Here is a 15,279-nt window from a genome sequence, read left to right as displayed (position 1 = left end):
TGAACTTAGAAGATGTTTTTGCAGCAAATGACCTCTAGGTGTCAGCGTTCATCAAGAAACTGGTCTGACTCCACCAATTCAGTAAGGCTTTATTTTTTTTTACATAAAATTTTGATTAAATCATGTTGCCAAAGCATATACATTAATAGATTGACAACATATGGTAGATAATATATATTAATATAATAATACTAGTGTCCAATAATAGATGATATGGTAATTAATACACAAGAACGACACACACACACACACACACACACACACACACACACACACACACACACACACACACACACACACACACTGATTAGTGTGGTTTCCTCTGATAAGGTCAACTCGTCACCCCAGGCGAACGAAGCGTCCTCAACTAAAGAACAAAATCAGTATCTTCGCCGAATCTCTGCCTCATAATGTTTTGACAGAGCTCGACATTATTGCATTTCACTTTCTATCGATCTTTAGCATTTATTCCTTTCAAGAATAAATTTCAAGCACTGAAAATATATTCACATTACACACAGAAAAGCATGTTGTTTACAGTTATTGTTGTAATGCATACGATGTAATTCACTTTCCAGGAGCTGTATATTTTAGGTTATTACCAGGAAGAACTCCTCTCCTGATGTACACGTTTGTAAAAAGGCTATTAGTGGGCATGATAATAGAAAATGAGATGCAGACGAATGTTTTGTCAGCGTTTTTCTCTTTCATGCTTTACAAATCTATCAGTGCATCAATGGTTGTATGGGTGGATATAAGTGGGAATTGAACTATTGATGTTGCAGCCTCTCTGAGCGTTTTCAGGCTTAGCGTCTGTATTATGTTGCAGCCCACTTTTGTAGAAGCAAGATCCTTTAAGTGATATTTCCCATTAAGTTATTTTCCCCCCTCCACATAGATTTAATATACCTCTTGAAAACTACCTAGATGGCGGTTCATCATGAAGTGTCACCTCTGAAACTGACTCTTTTTTGAGTCAGAAAAAAAAAAAGCGACTAGCTATTTTCTTACTTTCATTTTGAAATGTAATGAAACACAAGGTAAAGTTGATCCAGGAGTTATTATTTTATATAACATCCCGGATGATTCTTTCCAAAAAGTAATTTTGGCTGTTAGCAAATATCAATACCAAGAGCAGGGGAGAAAGTCTGAATGCTGGTGTTGACTGTGGATCCCCAGAGCGGGAGATGTTGGACCTGCTGCGAAGCTGTGTGCGTGTGTGTGAGCGTGTGTGTGTGTGCTGAAAGGTAAAAATGTTCTGCCAGACGGAGGTATTGAGTTTTCCGTCAGTACGATACGAGACTGCCTCATCACTTTCTTTACATTCATATCTGCAGCTTTCTAAGGCTCGTATCTTTCAGTAACAAGCTTGTCTTAGTTCATGGTCATCCTGAAAGCTCAGGTTATGCTTCCATCAGCTGCAGGGACTTTAGTCAGCAATGAACCTTTCTTTACCACCTCCCATTAGAGCCAAGGGGGCACGAGTACACGTCTGAGCTCCTTTATTTTCATCTTCACTGCATGGAGCTTGATTTGGTGGCTCATCGTCAGTGTACCAAGACCTGAGGCTCTCTGCATATTCAGCAACTGCATCTCTACAGATACTATTTTAGTGTATCCCATGTGTGCTTTTAGCACAGATTTGTAGTTTATCTAACGTCTTCTGACATAATGTAGCCATGGTGTTTCAAGAAATAGGAATATCTTGTCTATCGTCTAAAATTTGAGATTCTGTTTTTGGATTAAAGTGTCGTGCAACATGATGAAATTAGGCACAGCGGTGCTTTGGGTTAAATGCTAACATCAGCATGCTAACATGCTCACAATAACAATGTTAACATGTTGGTGTTCAGCATGAATAATGTTTACCATGTTCATCATCTTAGCTTGGTGTATTAGCATGCTAACATTTGCTATTTGGCGTGAAAAACAAAATACAGCTGAGGCTATAATGTCATTCATTTAGTGAGTATTCAGCAGTGGGCAACCTCCGAGGTCTGAGAAGTGAAGCCAATTTGGAAGTGCCTCATTCTTTCTAACAGCCAGCAGGGGGCGACTCCTCTGGTTGCAAAAAGAAGTCTGACTGTATAGAAGTCTATGAGAAAATGAGCCTACTTCTCACTTGATTTATTACCTCAGTAAACATTGTAAACATGAGTTTATGGTCTCAATCTGTAGTTTCAAGTCTTCTTCAATACAGCATGATGTTCATTTAGTAAATTATGGTCCCATTCAGAGTCAAATAGACCATAAAGCAGGGGATGCTTTAGGGCGGGGCTAACTTGTGATTGACAGGTTGCTACCACGGCGTTGTCCGGTCTGGGAGTTGTCCGTGTTTTCGTCTTACAACTTTAACCCTTTCACAGTGTGTTCATGAAAGTTAATTGTAACATTTTGGTCAGCTAAAAATGTCTTATTCAGAATTCGATTGTACTCGTACCTTTCTTATCACTTCTGGTTGCAAAAAAAACAAGATGGCAACAGCCAAAATGCCGAACTCCAGGCTTCAATACGGCAGTCCACAAACCAATGGGTGATGTCACTGTGACTACGTCCACTTCTTATAGACAGGCTATGGTATACGTAACGTAACAAGGTGAAAGGATCTCTCTAGAGCCAGTGTTTGGTTTTTGTCCATTCTGGGCTACTGTAGAAACATGGTGGTGCAACATGGCGGACTCCTGAAGAGGACCCGCTCCTAGATATGAAGGGCAACGATTCTAATTTTCAGGTGATTATACACTAATGAAAACACAGTTATGAATATTATATTCCATTTCTGCTAATAGATTCCCCTGAAATGGTACACACTGTTCCTTTAAGAGAAATACAACATCGATTTAGCTTAGAAAAAGAAACCTGGGAATCTGTACTGTTATGCAAACTTCCAGAGGTAAATCTCAAAGTCCCCGTGGTTGGGTGGAGACCTCAAGTTCAGGCTGAAATACAATAAAATCCACTGTTGCCTGAAGCAAGGGAGGTACAGTAAATCATGCAAAAAAGATTAATGTGAGATCTTTCCACTAAATATCTCTGTTTGTATAAAATTAGATGTGTTTCAGGAGTGAAAAACTGAACAGGTCTCTTCATGGAACTAAAACTGGAGACAGAATGGGAACAAATCAGAAGATAGAAAAAGAAAAAACTCCCTCTGACAGATTTAAGATCGCTCATTAGAAGTGTTGATTATGAATCTGTAGAACTTGTGCAGTCTGCTGTGGGCTACATCAGCCACTGGAGGGCGCATAATCTGATGGCAGTCATGCATTAATTGGAACAAGCCTGTCAACAATTTGTGCATGTTTGCAAGTGCATGACTGTGTTGAACAAACCTTTCTGTTTGTGCTTGTGGCTGTGAAATGGACTGTGTGAGTTTATGGCAGTCAAGAAAAAAAAGGATTATGTTTGGGAAAGAATCTTTGTTAGAATAAATTAAGACAGTGGTGAAATTAGGCTAATTTCAACAACTCATCTACATTTGAGAGGAGGGATATTTGCGAAGGAGATATGAGGAAATAGTATAGAGCTTTATGCATTGAATTTTCTTTCCAATGGAGATTTTACTCTCGTGTCTCAAGTTCTTTATACTCTACTCGCTACCTAAATGCAATTTGGCTTCCGACAAACTGCCTAACCTCTCAGCAATTTCCCCAAAAATATCGTCCACGACTCTACTGCTGCAGATCCACCTCAAAGCAGAAAAAAAAGCCAAGTGAAAAATAAGAAGAGGCAGAGGGGCTTTGAAATGCGAGTAGGGTTACAGCAGAGATGGGAGGTTGTGACAGGATTGTGTGGTGATTCTCGTCCCGTCAAGCCCACTAATGTCGAGGTAATGCCACCGGCAGGCTGCAGTAAGACGGTGATAATGAAAAACACCGGGGAAGACAATATCAAACGGCTCCTCTACATCCTACAGTGGAGATTAGTCGACACAAAAGTAGGGTGGCAGAGGCAGAGGAGGCAGAGGCAGGCTTTAGTGCTGCTGATTGAGTCTCTTGTCGAGGGCTCCGTGCTTGCAGCATGAAAAGTTACTGTGACTGACATCCTTTATACAGTCTACTACATACACACACACACAGTTTGCGTTGCCTCTGAGTCTGTTTTCTATAGATACTGTATATACGGTCTGCTCAAAGGCGATTTCTCAATACAGAATTTATCCTTGAACTAGTTTATTCCTTCTCCCTAGAACCGCCCAGTGTGCATCACAGAGCATTTAACACACTTTTCCACAAAAAGGAAAAAAAAGAGTGATTGTGTTTCTCCTCCAAACCTGTGCTGCCACACTGCTGCATACAGACAAATGCATAGCTTTAAGTGGAATATGGAGATTTCATGTGGATGAAGTGTACCCTGTTTGACATCATAGCTGCTGCAGATCTATTATCCAAAATGTATGTATTCCTGTTTAAAATAGTTCCCTAGTGGAGCGATCATTAAAGCTGCATCAATTGATTTTTATATAAAAATCTGAATTAATGCAGCTTTAACTTGGTCAAACAAGCTCTTCCAGAACCAAGAGCCCAATAAACGCGCTTGTAGCGGTCATGGACAGCATAAAAATTCAGTCCGGGATTTGTTTAAAATCTTTTGTTGCAAACCTTATTATGCTATTTATGAACACACTAGACTGTTTTGTTTCAGTTTATTATCAAAGAAGCAACCAACGGGAAATAGACCGGTGCCTGTCTGCTTACTGTAAATGAGCTAGTTTGTTCAACAGTGCCACAACAAGCACAGCACTAGAATAAAGCACAGATTCATGCTTTAATTACAAAGAGCAAAGTTTGAAATCGAGAAATTGTTGTTGTTTTTTTGAGTGAAATATCTCAACTCCTATTAGATGGACTGCCATGAAATTCGGTACAGACATTCATGCTTCCCTGGGGATGAATTGTAATGACTTTGGTGATTACTTAACATTTCATCTAGCGCCACCATCAGGTCCAAATTTTAAATTGTCCAGTACAGTCAAGTACCTGCAAGTACCTGACATTCAGCCTCAACTGTACTTTATGTTTCGTGTTAATTTCCTAGCATGCTAACATGCTAAACTAAGGTTGGTGAATGTTGTAAACAGTATATCTGTTAAATATCAGCATTTGAGCATTGTTATTGAGAAGATATTAGCATGCTGACATTAGCATGTAGCTCAAAGCACTGCTATGCAGCCTCACCGAAACGTTAGCATGGCTGTAGGCTCTGTAGATTGTTAGTTTTTGCCATAGACTGTCTATAAGAAGTGGACGTAGTCACCGTGACGTCACCCATTGGTTTGTTGACTGCCGTTTTGAAGCCTGGAGTTCAGCATTTTGGCCATCGCCATCTTGTTTTTTTGCAACCAGAAGTGACATGAGAGGATGGAGCTAAGTACGACTGAATGCTGAATAAGACATTTTTAAGGCGGTTATAATTAACTTCCATAAAGTGAAAACACACTGTGAAAGGGTTAAGTTGTAAAACGAAAACACGGACAACTCCCAGACCGGACAACGCCGTGGTAGCGACCTGACAATCACAAGGCAGCCACGCCCTAAAGCATCCCCTGCTTTATGGTCTATTTGACTCTAAATAGGACCATAATTTACTAAATGAACATCATGCTGTATTGAAGAAGACTTGAAACTAGTGATTAAGACCATAAACTCATGTTTACAATGTTTACTGAGGTAATAAATCAAGTGAGAAGTACGCTCATTTTCTCATTAACTTCTTTTTGCAACCAGAGGAGTCGCCCCCTGCTGGCTATTAGAAAGAATGCAAGTTTAAGGCACTTCATCATTGGCTTCACTTATCAGACCCGGAGGTTAGCAACTACGGGCACCAGAAGGGCTCTTGAGGCCTCAGTAGGCTACATACTGTAGCTACACTACGGTTGCCCACTGGTCTTTGTCCATGAGCTTCAGTTAAACTGACAAACATCAACAGTTGTATCCTGCTCCAAATCACTCAGGCCACTAATTTAGCTCATCCTATTACTTAATTTAGTAGTAGGAAGCCTGTCGGTCTGCTTTTTATAGCAAACCACAGCCATGTGCCTCGCTAGTGGTGATCTCATTCACCATGTTAACGTACTGATTGTTGTACCCACATGTAATTAACTGGTGCCTGAGTGTAAACATAACCTACATACCGCGTTTTATTTACATCCTGAATTTGTTTATTACCTCTGTAATCTCTCTCACACAGGCTCAAGTATTGTTGGTAATTAAAAGCTGTCAGAGGTGCACAGTCCCTTCCCCGGCCTCTGTTATTATTCAGTGAGCTCATGAAACTGAATGTCCTTTATGCAACAGCTCATTTAAAGGCCAATCTGGTGATTCATGCAGGGAAATGAAAAAATGAATCAGAAGCACACAATTTAACACACGTCTTCTGTCTCTTTCTTCCTCCTTCACTTCCTCGTCTTTCGCTTCCGCATTTAGCTTCGTTTGTCTTTTCCTCTTTTCTCTGCTTTCCTTCTTCCTCTTGTCTCATTTCATCTCACACTATCTCTCTCCTTCCTTTCAACAGCGTCTAATATCTTTCTCTCTCAATTGAATCTCTTTCCCAGCTTCACCTTTCCCTTTCTGTGTCTGTCTCTCTCGTAAACTCATTGCTCCATGAGGCTAATCTTGTTAGCACCAAATGCACCATGTTCCGCTAGCTCCTCTTAATTGCTGTTGTGTTATTAATGAGTGGGGAGCGGGGAAATCACTCTTAATTAGCTTGTCTCATTCGGCAGGCATCTCGAGTGCAGCGGCGGCGGCGGCGCTCAGGCACAAACACACTGGGGATAATTAAAGCACTTCACTTGTCGGGAGTATTTATCTAAACCAAAGAGCAACAAGCCGTTCCCGCAATTAGCCTTGTCATTCATTAGCAGCAGAGTGCCATTGATTTTAGTGTTACGTTGTCATTTTGCCACTGCTGACACTCATTCATTCAGAGCCGCTGTGGTACAAGTGTGCTTAACTTATCCATGTGGCATGGAGTTACTGCACTTTTGATTTTTATGGTTCTGCTGAGTCATTAACTACATTAAGGGCGATTTTAGACTCCTTTTAGGGATGCTCAACCACACCTAAATTTCATCTCGGCACCCCTAAAAAATAATTTTAAAATCCTCTGAGACCGGCAACATAACCCTCTTTAAGAGGCTGTAGCGGACTCAGTCTTGACGCTAGTGAAGATACAGGTATCATATGAAACTAGAAAACCTAAGGAATCCAATGGTATCTGTCATGGCCAGTTTCAAAGGGGGACCTCTGACCTCAAGATATGTGTATTAAAATGGGTTCTATGGGTACCCACGAGTCTCCCCTTTACAGACATACCCACTTTATGAGAATCACATGCATGCAGTTTTTTGCATGCAGTATAAGGTGTTAGTTTCGCCTATTTTAAACCGTGTTCGTCGGGTAACAGAGGCTAATTTAAGCTCTAAACTAAAACAGTATCAGTGTTTCACTTCCTGGTAAACATTCTTAATACAGTATGAAACTTGTTAGACTCTGAACTTCACTGAATTTGTTCCAACTTTACTTAAATCGGCCCATATTTTGTCTTGAGATCATCATTTTATGTATGAAAAGTATGAAAGACCAGGCAGACACCTTGTCGCTAAAAAACCTTCAAAAATAATTGCTTGTATGAAAGTAAAATTCACCTTGGGAAACTATTGAAATGGTTGTATAAAGTAAGCTTATAGACTTTGGAGACTTCAGCTTACAACAGTTACAATAGTCCCTTAATACTTGGCGATGAACTTCAGCATTTTTTGAACTGGTTGTCTCAATTGTTCAAAAATTGGCAAAATTGTTGCTCTGAATTCATGTGAAATCTTCCATTTCCCCTTTACATATTGCAGTTTCACTATAAGCTCAGTTGTGTGATTTATCTAACAGTCTTTGTCAGCTCTCAACAAACGGAAAATGAATCCGTTCTTGAGAAAAAATCCCCTCTAATTATGTGATATTTTTGGTGTGTGCAGTGTGCATGAATGAGCACACCTGTCTTTGCCTCTGTGTGACCCTGACATGTTCATGTATGATGAGAGACCAGTGTCAGTGCATTCAGACAAATTTAATTTGCACCTACAGCTCAGTGAGATGAGGGGGTGAACTCTTATGGGGCAGGACTAATTGCTGCCTGGGGATCTGTGCGAGTGTGTGTGCACGACTGTGTGTGTGTGTGTTTGCCCGGCTGTCTTTCTGCCAACATAAACACTTTAGTGAATATTTAATGCACGTGTTTTATCTGTGTGTGTCTGTCAGTGTGTGATAACAGAATGTCACCAGAGACACGGGAGTTAATGAGGCTCTTTTTTTTGCCACCAGGAGTGGATTGAGCGAGGTGCACACAGCTCTGTGGGCATTATTTCTGTGTATAATCATGACTGTCATGACTAATCTGTGCAGCCGTAGTATCAGAACGGGTCCTCAAATTCATCACCGGTACAGCAAACTAATCAATCCTCTCGCCAAACATAACAGACGATTCTGCAGTCCCAGATACATCATTCATCCGAGCACAGAGAGAGAATGGTATCTGCCTCATCTTATCATGATTAAACAATTATCACCATCTTTATTTTTTAGTTGTGTAAGGCAGGATAATAAGGATTAATCATACTATACAAATAATGTTGTTATGATCTTCTTTTTTGAGAAGAAAAGCTGGGGTCGGCAACATTGGAGAAACCAGCAAGAGTACGCTAGATTTTAAATATTATAAATATATCCAACCGAAAAACCCAGTCCAGTGTTGCCAACTCTTTTCCAATAAAAGCAGCTAGCAGCTGTCCCTTCAGGCCTCCGTCCAAAGCCACTCCCCCAAAATTAGCATTACGAACTTAAACATATCATGATGAACGTAAACAACAAACATGGCTATTGTTAGGGCTTATTGCAGTCCTACGACAGCCATAAATACCATTTTTTCCCCTTTTTTTATGGTCAGAGCATTGGATTTATTGATTGCTTTCTGGGTATAAAGACAATCTCAACAAATATAACAAAAAAGGTGTCTAAAATACATTACCTACCCTAGCTTTAATATTATTTCGTCTTATGATTCTACTTCTATGAAAACATATTAAAATTCAGACTTCAATTAAAGCCGGAATTTTTTTTTCCACAGATATATGATGATAGGAACGTCTTGTAGTTTGCGATGATCCGATTCCTTCACTTCTTGTAAGAACAATCTAACACAATGTCTTGTGTTTGCATTTCAGAATAAAGCGAGAGAAAAAGTACTGTCAGGGGTAAAACTTTTTGTTCTGTGTAATCTCATCTGATGCAGTGCTGCAGTGTTTCCTCTGTCTCTGCACGCTCATGTCCTCAGCAGGCAGGCTCATAAATTGGACAGCTAAGCCTTTCATAAAGTTTAATAAAGCGCTGTTTCGTGGCTCAGGGGAGCTGGTATTAGTGACGAGAGCCGCTGCTGCCATTCCAGCAAATCACATCATCATAATGAGGCTGTACTATGGGAGTAAGACACCTCCCTTACCACCCACACATCCACCCACCCACCTCCCCTCCACCCCCTTTGTTTTCTTTATCATTCCTCTGACACAATGCGATGTCTTCACTTCACAGCATTTTTCCAGTGGGAATTTGGGGATAGCGTTGTTTAAACGTCGTGGCCAGTGGACAGGCTAGGGTTATTTCTCATTTAGTAAAGATCACAGACGCTGTAAATGCTCCTGCGGCACGCCGTGAATGCCAAAAGCGTTGTGATTGGCAGCTTGACGGCAGCGGCAGCATTTGCATGGCATTTAGCTGGGCGGGTGATGGCCACCCCTAACACCAAGGTGGGTAAATAAGATGACTTCTCTGTTCACACAATGTACACACGCACAAACACACAGACGCCTGTGCACTCGCGCATGCAATCTCACTCCTCAACAACCCCCAACCATCTTGGTCTGCCAAACCCGGAGCCACTCATAATTGTGTGGCATTTAGGCCGAGGAAAGGGACATCTAGTCGTGTGGGGGCGAGAGCACCGCTGAAAAGTCTGAGCCTCCCCGTTTTACACTTAAGGCTGTTATTTGAAAATAATTAGGCACAGTGGCAATCTCCCTGATCTTAAAAAAAGTGGACTACAAATATTAATGCAAGCTTGGATGAAGCTTGTATATTTTGACATTAATAAAATACCTTTTAGTTTTTTGCTGTCGGCCTTATTGCTGATAATCCTGAGAAACATTTTCAACTGAAGGTGCAGCAACCTAAAGCCTTGGTCACATAAGACACTGTGAAAATATCCCACATTTATAGCTGCAGTAATCAGTATTTCTATATCAACAATGGATCAAATGACTGTGTAGTGATAAGGGTCGCTCGCAGTGTTGAACCCACAGATTATTATCACCCTCGCTGCAGTTCCCATCAACTCTACACAGCATTTTAGCATCTTTCAGCTCATTGTTTTTTTTTTTTCAGACTGCAGCTTTACTGTTTTGTTTTACTTTTTTCGCTCTTATTTGTGTCATTTAGCTCTAAAAACACCACCACACACTACCTGCTCAGCCCCAGACACAGTTAGCAACTAGCTGGTGAACATAGTGGAGCATTTAGCAGCTAAAGGGCTGGACATTTCTTTTAAAGGTACAATGCGTAGGATATGGCCAGAATTTTTGTTTAAAACATTCAAAAAATGAACTAAAATTATCAACAGAATGTGAAGAAGTAAAACTTTTTATCTCAAAGACATCTATGTACTGTGTTGCAGAGAGATCTACTGAAATAAGCGTGCTCAACAGCTAGCCCCGGCAGTGAGTCACTGTAGCGTCCAGTCTGCTCTCAGTGAACATGAGAAGATTAAATTCACCAGGTGGCCAGAAATACGACTGCAAATGATTACTTATGTTCCCCCGTGTAAAAAATATGAAATTGTTTGCATGTTCACCATGCATGCTAATATGTAAATTACGTTATAAGCTTGTTCCTCTGTCCCCTAGTGTCCAACAAAGAAAAATAAATAAATTCAGCTTTAATACCTTTAATTCTTCCGTCACAAACTAGCTATTGAAAATGTCCATTGTGAAGAGATGAGAGGCCCCAGCCCAGTGTCTCTGAACAGAATAAGTTGTTTAGAAGAGGAATGGATGGATGGACGGACATCATAGGGAAGAAAACACACAAGCCCCAATAAAATCAAACATATCATTTTGATGTTGGCACTTGGGATCATATGAGAGAGACTTATGTTCTGACATTGATGTATGAGAACAGAATTTGTTCAGCACTGTCGCAATCAATTTGAACCGCATTTTACATTTTTGTTGACGCATTCTTGATAGTTGTTGTCTGTACTCGGCTTAAAAAGAAAATTATGGTTTCAGTTCACAAGACAGCACACTATTAGCCGAGAGGTCCTTTATCCAGACGGTAAAATTTGACAAAGATGCTGGAGGATACTACAGAGATAACTTCTTTTAACAACCTTAAACACGGCACAAGAAGCAGCCCTACCTCTGGTGGAATCAATCAAATCTGTTTAACCTCCTTTGTATTATCAGGCTCTGATAACAACCTCTACGGTCCAATGATGCAAGTGCTGTTTAGACAGTTGCTTTCCCTGGACAGGATGAGCAAAGCAGACAAACAGCTGGTTGCATAAGCACAAAGCTGGCTGGGGGCAGAGTGCACGGAGCCTCTATTCAGTGGAGGCAAAAGTATGGAGGGAAAAGAGCTTCCCGGTCAAGAGACAGGTACCAAATTAAGTGCATGCTAAGGTGCAATGTGACCTCAAACACTGCAGTGCAGAACGAAAGTGATGAACTAACACTGCATAAATAATGCCTATTCTTCTGGCTGATGAGAGAGCTTTATTGTAGGTGTACTGTGTAGAAAAACTGATAAAGCATTGTGAATTAAAGGGAAATCTTTATGCACATGCTAGATTTTAGGCAGCATTTATTTCATTTGTTGTAATTAAGACTTTTAATTTCATTAGCCTACAGTTGAAGAGACCTACAGTTTTTTTGTTTAATGTTTCTTAAATGTGATGCGGTTATGTGTAGTTCAGGGGCTTTTGAGATCAGTCTCTTTGAGCCACATGAGCAATGACTCTGGCATTTATAGTTAAAACAATTAAAAGTCAAACAAACATAGCTCTCCAACGCAAGACAGGATAATTTCTGCTTATGTAAAGGTCGCTCTGAATTTACAAGATAAACATAAGTCAACCGTGACGTCACCCATTGGTTTGTGGACTACAGGTAGGCATTTTGTCCGTTGCCATCTTGTTTTTTTGCAACCGGAAGTGACAGGAGAAGGTGAAGCTAAGTACAACCGAACGCTGAATAAGACATTTTTAGGCTGCCAAAATGTTTTCATGAACTGAAAACACACGGTGAAAGGGTTAAAGTTGTAAGACAAAAACGCGGACAACACCCAGACCGTACAACGCTGTGGTGGCATTATTTTGTTGAATTATTTTGTTGTTTTGTTTGGAGTCGTGTGTCTTACCATCCGACGAATGCAAGCTCAATATTTACTCTCCTTTAAATGATCCATTATATTCACCAGCTAGTCGCTAACTTTGTTTGCTGTTTGGTGCTGGTAGTGTACAGTGGCTTTGTAGAGCTTTTTCACTGGAAACAACAACAACAACTGTAAAACCAAATCATCAGCTGAAGGACGCTGTTGGAGTTGGGTGATAATTATAATCTTGTCGTTTGATTTATTGTAAATATAGAAATATTTAATAAAGCAGCTTTAAAGGAACAGAAAATTGGAGACTATTGACTATTGGCAGAAGTGGAATATAATATTAATAAGTATATTTTCTTTAGTCTATAATCACCTGATAATAAGAATTGTTGTGTTTTTGTTACCTTAGAATGAGTCGTTCATATCTACATACGAAGTGGGTCCTCTCTTCACGGAGCCGGCCGCCATGTTTCTACAGTAGCCCAGAACGGACAAACCAACACTGACTCTAGAGAGAGCCCTTTGCATTTTCTTGTCAGCTACCGTAGTCTTCCTACACGCTTGACACTCGGGAGAAGTTTCAGTTGGTTGCAATCTGCAACCTCACCGCTAGATGCCGCCAAATTCTACACACTGTACCTTTAAGAAAAGCTACTGTATATTTGTCTTGCATGTATAAGACTCAGATCAGAATCACTAAATTGTCAGCATCACAGTACATTGTCATTCATTTTTTTTTTACTAAATTAATGGTTAATACATTTTTAAAATATTTTACAGATTTTATAATACATACATAAAGAGGTCTTTTGGGTTACGAGCTGACATTTAAGCAAACAATCTCTTTGGTTTGTGTACATCTCCTGCCAATGTAACCTTCTGAGGTTTTAATTAATGAGGAAGGACACCTGCATGGGACTGTTTGACCACCTACTGAAGAGCATCTGGGCCTAACAGCTATTTTACTCACTAACATTTATACATACAGTATATACCTGTAAGCAATTTATAAAATAGGCCACTAAATCTTTCACTTTCAGCTCTTGTGTGATGATTTATTTCTTTATACAGTAGTTTTATGGTATGATTTGTTATACTTGTTGGTGTTGGTAGTAGTAGAACTGGTAGTTTAGTGTTTTTACTCGTGGCAATAATGAACCCATTTCATTGTTCACTCCTTTGCCTCTATTCCTACTCCCTATAAATTAAAATCTTTGCATATGTTCACACACCTCCTCTTCTTATTCCCGTAGCGGGAGATGTGTTTATGTGTCAGAAGCCACATTAACCTCTCCGAGTCATCTTATTTTTCTAATATTTTATCCAGCTGCAGAGCAATCACGCGCTCGCATTTACACGCCGTCCCTCAACTTTTATTCACCTGAAATGATTGTGAAATGACATTACCGGTGACAGCCAGGCAATAACAAAAAGTACAAAAACTTCTTTGAAAAACAATAAATCAATAAGCCTCGCCAACACATCCTGTTACATCCCCGACTCCTTGACACCTGAAGCTCATTAAACACAGCCTAACGTCAACTTAGAAGAAGGAGAGTACACAGAGGCTCGCCTTTTCACAGCCTATCACAATAAGAGCTACTGAGCAACCTTGATATATTGTATATACTAGAAATAAATATGATTGTCCTTTAATCTGATTTTATTATACTGGGGACTCCCGCTGGCAAATCTACTGAGGGCTGATAGCCTGTAATCTTATTGCAGGGAGCGCGGCGTGTTTCATATCCCCTTCTTGATGGTGTTTTATCATGTCAGGACTATTATTGTTCCTATTGGTATATGTGTGTTTCTGCGTTTATATGCGCTGGTGTATATAACCTCATAAATTGAGTTATTGCACATTCTTGAGCGACTGTCTCTGTTTGCATATGCATGTTTGCGTGCACCCTGAAGTCCCTCCGGCTCGGATGTGGGTGCTAATTTTGCCCCTCGGCGTGCCAGGGTGCTTTGAGGGTTCTGCTCTGTTTATGAACGAAGCATATTGACCCAATTTGTGGCCTTGGTGCTCTCTCTCTCTCTTTCTCTTTTCTCCCTCTGTGTCTCTCTCTCTTTGTCCGCCTGCCGGGGCATATTGTGAGCCAGCACGGCTGGAGAAACGGGCGCACTCAGACTGAACTAAACGCCATCCGCATCATTGAGCAGCATTACCAACCTCTCCCCACTCATCACTCTCGCTGGATGCTGCAGGTGTGTGTGCACAGCATGTGTGTGTGTGCATGTGTTAACTAGAAGGTCTAATACATCAACCTGTCTGTCCACAACCTCCTCCCTTTCCTTCGCTCTTACCTATTCCCCCATTACTCCTCCCCACTCGTCTTTTTTTGCTCCCTCTTTCTTCCTCCATCGCTCTTTCCATCTCTCCCCTGTAATTCTTCTTTTTAAAGCTCAGGGGGTGGTGTTGGAGGCATTATGTGCCTCCTGATAAATCACTGTCTGGGAGCAGATCAGAGTAACATGGCCATCTGCAGATCAACTTACTGTCGTGTGTGCGCGTGTGTGTGCGGATATTCTGGCGATGCATCGTATCGTTCGAGTGATTGTACGCTTGTGTGTATTTGTGTGCATGCATGTGTCCCAGGTATTTGCGATTGTACATTATGTGCAGCGCGTGCATGCATGAAAGTGAATGCAGTCTCTCTGGCCGGTACTGATCTCCCTGTCCTGCTGAATGGTGGCTGATTGAGACACATGGACTGCCTTTGTGCCCTGATCTAGTTGCCATTGATTACCTATCAGGGTTTTTGATTGCATCCTGGAAGTAATTCTTTTAAATAGGCCCTAATGGCCTCCAATCTGGGCTGATGACGACCTCAGAGAGTCCAATCGCGGA

Source organism: Sebastes fasciatus, chromosome 6 (assembly GCF_043250625.1).
Source record: "Sebastes fasciatus isolate fSebFas1 chromosome 6, fSebFas1.pri, whole genome shotgun sequence".
Lineage (NCBI taxonomy): Eukaryota > Metazoa > Chordata > Actinopteri > Perciformes > Sebastidae > Sebastes > Sebastes fasciatus.
The sequence above is the reverse complement of the archived record's forward strand: the minus strand, read 5'-3'. Positions refer to the sequence as shown.